The 12,624-nt window shown below is 40.5% G+C and overlaps 1 protein-coding gene across 1 annotated transcript in view; it reads right to left on the reverse strand.

Moving 5' to 3' along the window:
* Positions 1 to 12,624, reverse strand: part of mid2 (midline 2) — a 131,706-nt gene that overhangs the window by 86,848 nt on the left and 32,234 nt on the right. The gene's annotated exons all lie outside the window — the stretch shown is intronic.

Below are 12,624 nucleotides of genomic sequence, written 5' to 3' on the forward strand. Positions count from 1 at the left end.
GGTGATGTAATATTGATGTTAATGTTCCACATAACTGTTTGCTTTAGGCTCCTACAGATTCAGAAAAGTGTTTTTGACATTTTAACAAACTGCTACTGTATCACTAGCGTTTAAAAGCCAAGTTCAAAGGCTCCTTTGAAGAGCTATTTCAGACAGTTACCCCCACACCAAAAAAAAAGTCTATTTCTGGTCATGTCAAATACCGACAGATTTTCTACTACTATCAAAGGCAGCAGGGTTAATACTTCTATAAACCAAGAGTCATTGAAGGCACCTTTAAGATAATATTGACCATTTTGACAGATCTACAAGTAGACAGAATGATAGGCCGACCCTATCATTTTACTGTCAGATGTCTGGAAATTTTAAAGTAATATGTAATAATGTAAGTCAAATGAATCTAAAGCAGTCAGAATTGGTGGCACTATAGACTGCTGTGTGCAAACAGCGGCAGACAAGGTGTGGCCTCACGCGCAGGTGTGCTCCCAACTGTCAACAAGAGAGGCCGTGTATCTCTTTCACCGTACACCGTTTACTGTATTTATCTGTCTGCACCATTAGCACACACAAACACAGCCTTCCCTTCCCTTGACTTGATGAATGTTTATGAATCCCTCTCTTCCTGTGTGAGGCGACGTCGGGCCTCCCAGAAGAATGATTGTTCTGCCGATCAGTTCTGCACTGTTCTCATCCGTCTGTCTGCTGTGCCTGTTCTTCCACAAACACGCTGGAAAATCCTGAAGCCACGCTTGTGTTTCCAGGCAAACAGGTGGATCTTAATTGTCGCTTACAAAAAAGGTAATGTATGTGTTACCCTGGAAAGACATTCAAATGTTCAAATATTGAGATTGTTCAGCCAAAGACTAATGACGTGCCTTTTGTCCTGAAGTACAGAACATCCTTTCTAATGTTCTGATTTCTCCACACTCTCTCTATAATGATATCCAACGCTTTTCTTGATGTAGAGAGAACGCTCTTCCTTTTGGTATGGCCAAGCTACACATGATAAGTAAGCTTGAATTCCCAGAGGGTATATTCAGAATTATAAAAGGTCTATTACCCTTTAATCCTGATAGAGTGATCGGCTGATTGACATCCGGTATCCCGCCTCTGGCATTCATCATCGCCTTCAGTCTAATATACTCTCTGACCATGTAGACATCTTGAATTTGAATCTGGCAGTCATCTTCACTGAATGCAGCTTCAGCATCCAGCACTCTGAATGAACTCCGTAATTTGTGGGTTCGACTGATGTATGATAACTCATCATTTGTGCAGGGGAAACCAATCAAACTGTTCGGTGATTGGTTGGACGTCTGCTAATGATATTTTGAAAGGAGCCACTTAAGTTCTTTTTTTTCTGTCTCTTTCTTGCTGTTGCAGTAGTAGCTGTCTTACTCCATACTCCCGCGTGATATCAGCTATTACATGATGATAAACATTTCCCAATACGTGGAGCATTTTTTTTTTGAACAAATCAGAGCCTGCAAACTAGTGCGAGCAGTCAACTCAAATATGCCGTTGCACTATAACACGACGTGTTCTTGTTCTGAAAATGTGCGTCCTACACACTATAATGATATTGGACGTGTTTTGAATCAGTCTGTGCTGATTTAGTCTGTGCTGTGCTCTTTCTTTTGAATAAATGTATTGTTGAGTTTGTTTGTTTTGTAACGTATTTCATGTATTTTCTGGTGTTAAAAAAAAAGTATTTCAAAGGTCGGGAAGTACATTGTAAATGTGGGGTATGACATTGACCTATATAAAAAATGAACATTAAAAACAAGATATTAAAGTGTGATGAATGACAAAAGACAAAGGGCTTTTGACAGAATGAGGACATGCTGGGGGACGGGGGCGGCTGTGGACAGTAAACACACGGGCCGCTTGAGACGCGGACCCTGCTATTGTGCTGCTGTGGCCCAGCGTGGGGCATATTACATATCAAATTACCATCAGCACCAGCACTTAACAATGTTTGAGTGTGAGAGTGTCTTACATTCACACAGACACACTTAGGACTTGCATGACAAATCACCCACGCCAACCATACAGTGTGTGTCCAGAGGAAATGCATCAGCTCCTCTTTTCCTCTTTCCTCTCCAAGCCCTCTGCCCACAGCTCATCAGGGACGTATTGTGCAGCAGTAGTGTGTACAGTAAGTGTGCGTGTGTGTGAGTGAGTGCAAGTGTGTATTTTGCTACAACACAAATCTAAATGTCTACAAAAAACAAAAATCCAGTGTCATTAATATTCTCCTTTTGCACCTGTTTTTTACTGCTCTGTTACTGTGGGCTACTTTTTAGATTCTCTTTGAATACAATCATACATTGTTAAGCGAACCAGATAGCTTAGAGATGAAATTGGACACCATTTTGAACTGCTTCTCTTTCACCCTCTAACAACAAAGAAACCAGTTATCTCGGAGCACTTCGCAGAGCACCGCAATAAAAGCCTTGTAACAAAAATAAGTGATGCATATTCCTCCATTTTTGGAGTAGTAGCAAAACCCCTTTTTAACAGGGTAGTTAAGGGTGACATCACAGGGCCATCATTTCCTTCACTTGAAATTGATAACCTTGTAATCAGATCAATACAGGGCTCAGAGGCCATAAACAAACAAGTTGCCGGTAGTGACATCGGTCCGTCACATTTCCATTAGTCTCGCCACCTCACATCTAAGATTTTTCGTCAACACATTCAGGCTGCAGAATTTCTGTTTCCACTGCCAAATAAATGGACAAAAAAAACAACAATTCTTATGTCAAACAGCAACAACACTTGTGTTTTTTGTTGTTAATGACAAAAATGATTTTGACCTTTATAGAATTTCTGTAGCTCTTTGACGTCACATTAAACATACAGCCCTACCTGCTTGGTTATAATGGCTGTAAACATTCTACTGCAGCTTTAAGTGCTTAAATTGTCAGCTCTGTTACTGCAGACATACTGCTTTAAGTCAAATGGCTGAATCCAATACAGTTGTGCTTCCTCCAGGATGTATTCTGACACAGATATTGAAGGGCTGTTCATCTGTGTGGCTGTGCACACAGTGAACAGGTCAGATCTGTGTCACATGGGTGGCTGGATCAGATCTATAGTAGATTGAAGCTGGCAGTGCAGACCAAACTGAAGACATGGTGACCCCAGTCTGATAAAATACCCCTGTGGCCTTTGCATTGCATTGTGCGTGTACTGTGAGTGTGCATGTGTGCTCAGCAGAGGGAATACCCAGACTTTCTTATCACAGTCCCAATGCCTTCTTCACCCTCTGGCTCCACACAGAGACAGGCTGGAGCCGAACACAGGCTGTCCACGGACTCAGAGCCAAATCCAGGGAGTGATGACTTTGTTCTTTTGTATCAGCAGAAAGATAAGAAAAAGTGGACAAAAAAATTAACATAAAAAGTATACTTTTACCTGTTCACACACTCTTTCTAAAGTAATTTAGAAAGAGTGTGTGCTGTTCTGCCATTTTCATCCAACATCCAAGTTCTGCCATTTTCACGCCTACATTGTATCTGAAACAGCTTTATTGGTGTCAAGTGTGTGATTTCACATTGAGCTAAGGCATTGGGGAAGCACAAGAGGCACGGTATGTAAACACACAGTGGGAGCTCCACATACACAAACACTCGGCATACGCACATACCGTTCACACAACGCTAATCCACAAGCGTCGTCTTTCTCCCATTATGCCTCTGTTACAACCTTGGATGGCAGATCAGGGGTTGGAACAACTTCGCCTCACCATTCAGCCTTCGTGCGTTTTCACATTGTAGACGAGGAGTACCAGGAGCGTTAATGTCCCGCTTTGAACTGGCAATGTGTAAGCGCCAAGTGACAGCACAAAACCTATTTGTGATGTAAGATAGACTTAAAACAAGCGTTGGTAAGATGTATTTCACCTTTGCAGCTTACAGTTATAAAAACGTTTAAGGGCTTTTCACACTTGGGAGCAGCTGTGGATCAGTGGAAGAGTCGGTCTTCTCTCATTAGAAAGGTTGGGGGTTTGATCCCCTGCTCCTACAGTCACATATCATATATTTATGGGCAACACACAGACCCCCCCCCCCCCCCCCCTCAATTTCTCCCCCCTGCTTTTCCAGCAGTGTGTGAATTGGTACAAGTAGAATTGCGTTGATGAGGAGTCCAGATCTTTACAAAGCAGCCTCTTCCATCAGTGTGAATGTGCTGTGAATGGGTGTTAAAGTGGTCAGAAGGCCAAGTCCAATTCCCATTTTCACTATTTGTCATAGTTGAACTGCAGATTTAGCCTCTAATGTTACATAATACTAGGAGATTAAAGAAACTGGATACAGTAAGGCGCCTCAGAGCACCTCATTAGGATTAAATGAATAAATGAATGTAAAAGCAATTTTCCAAATACAAAGTCTAAAGTGTGATAGAGACTTGAACGTGACACAAAAAGTCAAGCTTTGGGAGTAAAATGTCTAAGAATATTTGATTGTATGCAGCTGGTATATTCTAAAAACATCGCCACAGGGCATATACAAAGAAGAAGAAAGAACACTGTCGCAATTAAAGAGTAGTTATAAAATGTAAATAGAACATGATGGTGATGCTCCGCTGTTAAAAGAATGACAAACATAAATCCAGCTCTTAGAATATAACACTATAACATCCAACACCACACACTCTCTTTGTCAGCCAATTCAATGTTTGAGGACAACACTGTTCTACTTATGTAACATCATCTAGTGGGTCTTTATATTAACATGAAATTCTGAAACCTTTAAAGGGGAACTGGAGACAAATCCAGCTCTCACAACATATTTTAATTATGTCTTTTTGTTGTTGTTTTCTTTTCTGATTGAGTAGCTGCCCACTTGTAAACACACAGCATCTCATCAGCTGTCACTCTCTGTAGGATCACACGATTTCTATTTATCTAATGAGGCAACACGTTGACCTATGGTTTACTCTATAGCACAAGTAGCATGAAAAGAGGCTGTGTCACAGTTAGCAGGCGGCTTTGTTTCTAGGAGACGTGTGTGCGTTAGTTTGAAATATAGCCAAGCATGGACACACACACACACACACACACACACACACACACACACACACACACACACACACACACACACACACACACACACACACTAGTTCTTCTCAGTCAGTGAGTCCCACACTGCAGCTCCATTACTCTGCTGCTTGTGTATGTCACTGACCCATTAATGTTATGTATCTTACTTTACATTGCCCCAGTGAACTGCAGAGGTGGATTTAAAAAGGCTCACAGAAAAAATTGTGTAAAGCCAATACATTAGAAGAAATCCATTAATGTTTGAACCAGACTTCAGAGGCAAGGGAGAGGACAAGATGTGGGAGTTTACTAGCACAGCACTAATGTATTTAATCCAAGCCAAGGAAGTTTACCGACCTCTTACTTGTCATTATGATTTGAACATTTAATCCAGATCGCAGGTTTCATTTCTTGAACAGACTAAGTTTAATAACCCATGAAAATGGTAGACAGTAAACTGTCCAAAAGCACAAGCTTCAACAATTCTTTATTTTACAGGCTCTTTAAAGGACACAAATATTATAATAAAGTGATATCAACATGAGTTCTACAAAGATGTAAATGTAACACGAGAAGCTTTTTTTTTACATTCTTTTAACTTAAATTCTACATTGACTTGGGCACCGGTAGCCCAGTGGTTAGTATCCATGTACGGAGGCATAGTCATCCATGCGGGCGGCCCTCATTGGAATCAGACCTGTGACTCCTTTTCCAGCATGTCAATCCCATCTCTATCTCTCCCCAATTTCTAAGTCTATCCACTGTCCTATCTTTAAAAAAAAAAAAGGCATGAAAAGCCCCAAAATAAGCCTTAAAAAATGGAAATTGACAAATATTACATAGGTTACTTAACTTCCACAAGAAGATTACAAAATATACTCCCTGTCAAGTTTGAGAGTCATAGCAGGTTTCAAAGTTTCTCTGTGTGCATTACTTAGCATTTGTAAATAAAACAGATATGGCAAGTTATTAAAAATGAAGTACCTCATATCATATCCCATGGGTACCAAATAATTAATTCAGGGTTACTGGCATGTGTAAACTTACTCTTCTTATTTCTATCACAGCGGATCAATACAACAGTCCTGCTATAAGCACTTATTTCATTTCCCCCTGTTGCAATGACCTTCTGCTCTGCAGGATTGGCTGTTTCAGCCTGGCATCTTGCAAATTGTATTAGTTGAAACATTAACATAATTTTCTCCCTGTGTGATTAGTGTGTCTTTGTAAACTTGAGGGGTTCTCTGGTTCTCAGGCTATCAACTGACACAAAGGAAAGCTGCTCCGGGGACAGTTTCAGTGGAAAATGACAGGAAGAGGAGGACACACAAAACATTCCCAAGTGAATGTTTATTACATAACACACAATGCATTACAACTGCAGTCAAACGCAGAACAATAAAAAGCAATGAGATTGACGGATTATGTATGAGACCATCAGCTGAGTTGACACAATCATATCTGACAGTGCAGTGTTGGAATTAAAACCTTGTTGGTGTAGAGTGGATAACATTACTGATGGATTGTGAACAAAGCGTGTAAATATCCACACAGCCACTGAAGCAAAAAGCAGCCGACAGAAGCAGGAAAGATAGTGAGCCTGAGAGGAGGACGGGAGACAGAATAAGCAAAAAGAAGGAGGAGGCATATCTACAATATATGGGTCAGGCAGAGAGAAAGACAGAAAGAGCTCAGTGTAAAGCAGAAAGTGTAAACATGCACAGGCCTAGTGTATTAATCCCTCGTCCTGATGGGCTTCTGATCTTAATTAATAGAAAAGAGGAAGAGGACCAACAAATAAGTAGGAGGGAGAGATAGTAGGATTCACAAGATGCATCAAAAGATAGAATGAGTGCCCTATAGAGCAGAATTAATGAGAGATTAAGAGATAGTATGGAGCAGGGATAAAAAACAATAAAGACTCTTCAGTGTATTTTATTCTACGAGCTTTGCAGCATTCGTTTACATAAGCAGAGGGAAAAAGTATCCACAGTATTTGAATAGACAGCTTATGTCTTGTATACATTATTGAATAAATCATTATAATACCTCTTACATAACAACTTTGAATGTAAGACTACAGTAAGGACATGTATTGTGTTGTTAGCATGTATGGAGCAAAACAGATTTTTGAGAAACAATGTCCAAGATTGTACCAATAAATGCATATTTTAAAATTTAAGATCAAAATAAAGTCCTGTTAAGATGCTCAAAGGGATTTCTCTGAAACAACACTTTGACTCCATGAAAGAGGTCAACTTTATCGGTGCACATAAGTCTCAGAAAGAATTCAAGTGACGTTCACAAATAATTTCAAAGCCGAGTTGTGTTGTGCATGCACATATCTAAATGTGTAAAAATGTGTAAAAATGTCAAACATATTTGTGCAGGAGATCAAAAGTGTTTTGCACACATATATATATTATATTATTATACAGATGATATTCACGTGTGTGCTGTTATATGTTGAATATTTCATTTATTTCTAATAACAATATGCGCAGGAATATTTTCAACATTGAGGTTTAACGTGAAAAAGTAATCCAACGGTTGTAACTGGTTCGTTCAGGGTCACATACAAAGATGGAAAATCTGTCTGTTGTCTCTCAAACATTGTAAAACTCACTCAAAGTATTTATCTCCCTCATTTACTTTACTACACGGCTTGAGCCAAGAATTACACACTGTCAGCTGGATTAGCATGTCAAAGTGAATTTAGTTGAATTTTCACATTTTATCCAGTAGGAAGAGAACTGCAGGTAAGAAAGCATTAACTGTACGATACAGTAGTGGTGGTAGTTAAATGATGATTTATGCATACTTAAGACCCAAAGGATGAGCAACTGAAAACCCTCATAATCTCTCCCTCCATTCATTATTCATACTCTTCACTGATTGCATGCCCTGCTCACTTTCTGTAATTTCATAATTCTTGGTTCAGAAGCAAATGACCTCATGTTTTTTTAAAGACTAGGCAGTCAATTCTGGGTTTTCTTCTGACACGCACATGACGCTGAATGTGAGTTCATCTTGTGTGAAAAACCGATAATAATTTCAAAGGCGAGCTGAACATTTAGCTTTTGTACAGATGCGACCCTATTTACCTAGAATGGAGGAAATGTTAAAGGAAGGTAAGATTAAATGACCTGGGGCTCCTTGGTAGATAGTGTGAGGAAGACTGTCAAAAACAATTATTCTGCAAATGAACTGCCAATCTGTCTCGATGAGCCAAATGAGGCCAAAAGCCAAATGAGGCCAAAAGCCTGTTGGTAGAATGTTGTTTAAATGCACAAGTACCATGTGTACAAGTAGTGAGGCTAAAGTATGTTTATTTTGGTTCCTTCTGTTCCCTGACTGACTAAACAATATTTTAAACCCATGTATTCCCCTGGCACTTGCTATACAATTTTCCAACTCAAATTGATGCAATGATAAGTTTTAATGTTAACCCCTTAGATATTCAGTTATATTGCACCGCAAAAAAAGGAAAGGGTTCAACGACGCTTTATGACACTGCTGAGGATGATGAGCAGAGCGACTGATAACACTTTATAGTTTCAAACTCTAAAAGTAAAAGACGGTAGCACTTAATAACAGATAGATCGACGATATACCATGGCACGGCTCACCTCAGCCTTTCTTAAGTTTGTTAGATTTTATGTCATTTATGGCCATTTACATCCAGCCAATTGCAACCGGACTGATTTGGGGCTGGAGCTCCATAAGGTCTGGCTAATAGAGGTCATGTTTTGCAGACAAAGATGTGTGTTACAATAGATTCCTTTTGATCCCCGTCTATTCACTTCAAACTGTTACAGCAGCAGAGCTTGTTTAAAAGAATCTCATTGGACTTTGGCTGACCTTTGAAAGCACATTTCAAACCCAGACATTACCCCGGCGTAGAAAATTTACCTTGATATCATTTTTTTTTTTTTTTTTTTTAAATGAGGAGAAAATTTACTAAAAAATTAAATAAACCGCTCCCAGTTATTGGGTGCAGGCCAATAAAGCAGTGGAATTTCACACTTGGGATATTTTCTCATACAGTTTGAGCAGAGACCATGAAATAGCCTATAAAGGTGTTGTCAAAACACAGACTCGGGCCTGCTCTAAAACCTGCATGCCGTCTTGTTAAAGTGCTGTTAAGCTGAATGTAGCTTCGTCCAGTGACAGCCTGGCTTTGGGTGTTGCCAAAAAAGTCCGGAGCCTTGTTCTCCTGCCCTTGCTTGTCTTTTACTCTATAAAATGCTGACCACTGACTCACTTTTTTCTCATATCTATGCATTAACATACAGTAGCTCACCCCCTTTGCTCTTTTCCTGCTGATGTCCTGATTCAGGAGTTCATTAATGTCTTTCCATCTCTCCCTCCTCTGCAGATCTTCCTCCTATCGTCCAGTTCATCTCTGATTCCCTCTCTCCTCTTTCCCTCTTCTCCCCTTTCCTCTCCCCTCTCCCCCTCCTCATCACTCAGAGAAACAGCAGAGCTCTTCATCAGGCACACGTCAGGCATCTGTCAGAGTCCAGGCCCGTCTCGGCATGATTGATTTTTTGCCCACCTGCGTCTTTGGTAATGACCGACTGTCAGTTGTTTTACTGCCCGCCCTTCCCGCCCTGCCTCCCCTCAGTAGCTCCTGTCATTGCAGCATCCAGAGGCTAAATCTCTCCACTCACAGACCTACAGTGCATTATCTAGCTTGTCTTCTGATGAGATTTATGTCAGTATACCACCAGCTTGTCCTCCTTCAAAATCACAGAGGAGAATGCGATCAAGGATGGTTATTTTAAAGAAAAATGTTTGTAGTCTAACAAATGAAATATCTCTTGCACACTTAAAGTTTTCAAATATTCCAAAGCCATGAATTTTGTGACAGCAGATACTAAACGTCTGTTTGGACTTGCTGTGTTTTGATTTGGTCTAGTAACAGCTTGTATAACAGTTTAGAGGCTGAGGCAGCAGACTATTTTGAGGCGAATGAAATGCTAAATCTGGAGCTCTGCAATATAGAGGAGCGTTGGCAGGACATACTTCCTGTGTGGAAAGCAAATATCATTTCTAGTAGGATCTCACCTCGTCCCATTTATATGTTTAAAAAAAAATCAAATTAAAAAATGTATCCAAAAACAAAACTCTATGATTATCCAACAGCAACTCCACCAAATCTTGGTAGAACATAAGGACCTCCTTGAAAATGAGATGATGCTTCTCAAGGGGCTGTCCTTGAAATAAATGACAAAAATGTTTCTATAATCAGACTTCTCTTTAACGAAGTCAGAAATAATCTGCTTTTTGAACTCTATCTTTGCCTCCATACACCCTATGTATATAGGCTTTGCTCCTCCAAGCGGGCGGCCCAGGTTCGAATCCCACCTGTGGCTCCTTACCCGCATGTCACTCCCTACTCTCTCTCCCTGCTTTCTGACACTATCCACTGTCCTGTCTCTCCATTAAAGGCACAAAAAAGCCGAAAAATAAATCTTTAAAAAAAAAAAAAAGAGAGAGAAAATTGCGACTATATTTGCAAATTGATTAAACAAATCTAGACTTATGATATACAATGATATGAATCTTGTTTTCAATGGGCAATGAAACTTGAAAAGCCATTTCAAATCCACCTGAAGGAACTGAAGGAGTTAACTGGATTATGTTGAAGGCAACAGCTGTTGTCTCCTGGTCTGAGCTCAGACCTTCCGGACATGTTTTGGAAACGTGTCAGAAAGCCTTTCAAAAACCTCTTCATGTCCCTTGGCGGCCTCGAGAACGAGTTAAGATGTATGAGAGGAGTTTCAAACTGGGAGCAAAGTGAAAGCATGGGCACAGCAGTTCCCCTGGATGTACTCACCTGGATATTAAGAGTGTCTATCCTCTGCAAAAATACCAGGTGCAACATCCAGATCTGGAGCAAGACCTCAAAATCTCAATCTCTGTTCTCTATTCACTACCCTCCTTCTCTCCTTCCTTTGCCCTTCTTCTCTCCATCTGCCTGGCAGGGACAAGCGAGTGCCCACAGAGAGAAGGGATGCAGCAGAAGGCATCTTTGAAAGAGAGCTCTGGCTGCAAACCTTTCATCTCATGCTCTACCTGGCCAAGGCAGAATGCAGGATGGCTCTGCTGTCATAAGCATCCACCAGAGGAGGGAGGGAGGCGGGATGAGACAAGAGAAGAGGAAGGGTAATAAAATTCCAATGAGCAGGGAAAAGGAAGATGAGCAAAAAAAAAAAGAAAAAAAAAGGCCCCTAGTATTAATAATCTATTTATGCTTTTGCCACCCCCAGCCCCCCAAAAAGAGGGAGTAAATGAAGATGAGTGGGAGACAGAGATCAGACGGAGGAAAAGATGGAGAGCAGAGGAGTGGGAAGCAGAAGTGGAGCAGAAGATGAGAGACGGAGAGACTCTCGTGGCTCATGAAGTAGAGCCAATTTACAAAGCTCCTGCTGATACAGATACGCGGGGCTCCTGCTTTCACCTAAAATATGTCCAACAGAAAAATCAGAGAAAAATTTGCCTAATTCTTCCTTAAAGTGGAATTTCTGCTGTTCTTATATAAACGTTGCAACACAACAAGGCAAAAAATAGAGGTTTACATGCTAAAACGTTCTACAAGAGATTTCTGGTTACATGCATGAAAAGTTCCAACCGAGTAGGAGTTGAATGTGAAAGGACTTTAAACAATATGCAAAAGCAAGAAAATGATAGCCTTTCATTCATCAAAGGCGAGACTCCATGCTGCTTAGAACATCACAACTTTGGCAGTATTACTGTGTACTTGATCTCAGCAGGCCACTTGGCCTATTGCATCTGCTGCCGAGTGCGTTTCCTTGACAGGCAAAGACTGAGCACTTGAAGAGTGTATGATGGGCCTCGACAGGAGGCCAGCAGGGAGAGAAGAAAGTTAATGTGTGTCTGTATTTCTGAGTGCTTTTGTGTGTTAAACCCGCTCTAAAAACAGGCCACATGCTACTTTTGGTAAGGCTCGTAATAACTCAAAAACCTCCCATCGACAGGCCCTGTCTGTAGCCGTGAAGGACTGCGGGTTTGACAAATGGATTCTCTCACAGCTTTATGTATATCTCCGAGGGTTCTGCATGGGAAAATAAGGAAGAAATGCTGCAGGGTAGATTGTGAGTCAAAAATGCCACGTCTGGGTACACAGATGAGGATCATTATCAAGGCAGAAGGTGTGTTTAAGGCTGACAAAATGTTGTTTATCTCAGTCACAGCCAGCCTTCTCAATTGTCTGTACGAGACACACAAAAAAAAGAAAAGACTAATGGAAATGCATCTTTTAAGTCAGCATGTATTTAAAGTGTAATTTTTCCCTGAGAGGCCATCATTAAAAAACAACAATGCTTGCCAAAAGCACAAGCCCAATTTCAATGGCATTCAAAGGAGCCTCAATCGAGCCTCTCTTTTCTCTCCGTCCCTCCTCCCTTGTCTTTGTATCAAAAACAACTTTGATCAAGTTCATAGTAGAAGTAAATGCAACCCATCAAAGACAAACATTGTAACTATGGGAACCAAACCCCTTGTTCATAAGAAAAATAGATGTGTTTTTTTTTTTTTTTTTGGCTCTGAAG

This window comes from Labrus mixtus, chromosome 10, assembly GCF_963584025.1.
Source record: "Labrus mixtus chromosome 10, fLabMix1.1, whole genome shotgun sequence".
In the NCBI taxonomy this organism is placed as follows: Eukaryota; Metazoa; Chordata; class Actinopteri; order Labriformes; family Labridae; genus Labrus; species Labrus mixtus.